A 2,500-nucleotide genomic window follows, 5' to 3' on the forward strand; every position below is an offset into this window, starting at 1 on the left:
TCTCCGATTACGCCTGGATGGGACCGGCTCGTTTCTGAGAAACAAGCTCGGTGCTCCCAATAATTCAACGTAATGGTGACTTTTATTTTTATGTGGTTAATATTTGTTTTTATGCCAGTCGTATCATTTTATTTAATCGTATTTACCGTATTTGCCGGTGTACAGGTCGACTCGGTGTATAAGTCGACCCCCTAAAATTCGACGGAAATTTACGATTTTATGATATATCCTTTGTATAAGTCGAGCTCAATTGTTGCATTATATTAAACTTCAAAATTCAATATGCAAAATTTATTGACGAAATGTGTTCAAATTCTGGGAGGCCGTGCGCATGCTGCTGTTTATAAGCACCGCGGAGGAGATCGCGGCCGGCGAGCTCGCGCACGCCGCCCGGCACCAACGGGAGGCCGGAAATAGCTCCAAGCCGAGCGGATCGGCACTTTATAAGCACCGCGGAGGAGATCGCGGCGCCTCATTGGACTTCCAGCGGCCGGCGAGCTCGCGCACCCGCCCGGCACATCCGGGAGGCCGTGCGCACGAGCCAAGTGGCCGAAAATAGCCCCCGCCGAGCGGATCGGCTGTTTATAAGCACCGCGGAGGTGGTCGCGGCGCCTCATTCGACTTCCAGCGGCCAACGAGCTCGCGCACCCGCCCGGCACATCCGGGAGGCCGTGCGCACGAGCCAAGTGGCCGAAAATAGCCCCCGCCGAGCGGATCGGCTGTTTATAAGCACCGCGGAGGTGGTCGCGGCGCCTCATTCGACTTCCAGCGGCCGGCGAGCTCGCGCACCCGCCCGGCACATCCGGGAGGCCGTGCGCACGAGCCAAGTGGCCGAAAATAGCCCCCGCCGAGCGGATCGGCTGTTTATAAGCACCGCGGAGGTGGTCGCGGCGCCTCATTCGACTTCCAGCGGCCGGCGAGCTCGCGCACCCGCCCGGCACATCCGGGAGGCCGTGCGCACGAGCCAAGTGGCCGAAAATAGCCCCCGCCGAGCGGATCGGCTGTTTATAAGCACCGCGGAGGTGGTCGCGGCGCCTCATTCGACTTCCAGCGGCCGGCGAGCTCGCGCACCCGCCCGGCACATCCGGGAGGCCGTGCGCACGAGCCAAGTGGCCGAAAATAGCCCCCGCCGAGCGGATCGGCTGTTTATAAGCACCGCGGAGGTGGTCGCGGCGCCTCATTCGACTTCCAGCGGCCGGCGAGCTCGCGCACCCGCCCGGCACATCCGGGAGGCCGTGCGCACGAGCCAAGTGGCCGAAAATAGCCCCCGCCGAGCGGATCGGCTGTTTATAAGCACCGCGGAGGTGGTCGCGGCGCCTCATTCGACTTCCAGCGGCCGGCGAGCTCGCGCACCCGCCCGGCACATCCGGGAGGCCGTGCGCACGAGCCAAGTGGCCGAAAATAGCCCCCGCCGAGCGGATCGGCTGTTTATAAGCACCGCGGAGGTGGGCGCGGCGCCTCATTCGACTTCCGGCGGCCGGCGAGCTCGCGCACCCGCCCGGCACATCTGGGAGGCCGTGCGCACGAGCCAAGTGGCCGAAAATAGCCCCCGCCGAGCGGATCGGCTGTTTGTAAGCACCGCGGAGGTGGTCGCGGCGCCTCATTCGACTTCCAGCGGCCGGCGAGCTCGCGCACCCGCCCGGCACATCCGGGAGGCCGTGCGCACGAGCCAAGTGGCCGAAAATAGCCCCCGCCGAGCGGATCGGCTGTTTATAAGCACCGCGGAGGTGGTCGCGGCGCCTCATTCGACTTCCAGCGGCCGGCGAGCTCGCGCACCCGCCCGGCACATCCGGGAGGCCGTGCGCACGAGCCAAGTGGCCGAAAATAGCCCCCGCCGAGCGGATCGGCTGTTTATAAGCACCGCGGAGGTGGTCGCGGCGCCTCATTCGACTTCCAGCGGCCGGCGAGCTCGCGCACCCGCCCGGCACATCCGGGAGGCCGTGCGCACGAGCCAAGTGGCCGAAAATAGCCCCCGCCGAGCGGATCGGCTGTTTATAAGCACCGCGGAGGTGGTCGCGGCGCCTCATTCGACTTCCGGCGGGCGGCGAGCTCGCGCACCCGCCCGGCACATCCGGGAGGCTGTGCGCACGAGCCAAGTGGCCGAAAATAGCCTCCGCCGAGCGGATAGGCTGTTTATAAGCACCGCGGAGGTGGTCGCGGCGCCTCATTCGACTTCCAGCGGCCGGCGAGCTCGCGCACCCGCCCGGCACATCCGGGAGGCCGTGCGCACGAGCCAAGTGGCCGAAAATAGCCCCCGCCGAGCGGATCGGCTGTTTATAAGCACCGCGGAGGTGGTCGCGGCGCCTCATTCGACTTCCAGCGGCCGGCGAGCTCGCGCACCCGCCCGGCACATCCGAGAGGCCGTGCGCACGAGCCAAGTGGCCGAAAATAGCCCCCGCCGAGCGGATCGGCTGTTTATAAGCACCGCGGAGGTGGTCGCGGCGCCTCATTCGACTTCCAGCGGCCGGCGAGCTCGCGCACCCGCCCGGCACATCCGGGA

This window comes from Syngnathus scovelli, unplaced genomic scaffold (genome assembly GCF_024217435.2).
Source record: "Syngnathus scovelli strain Florida unplaced genomic scaffold, RoL_Ssco_1.2 HiC_scaffold_47, whole genome shotgun sequence".
Classification (NCBI taxonomy): Eukaryota; Metazoa; Chordata; class Actinopteri; order Syngnathiformes; family Syngnathidae; genus Syngnathus; species Syngnathus scovelli.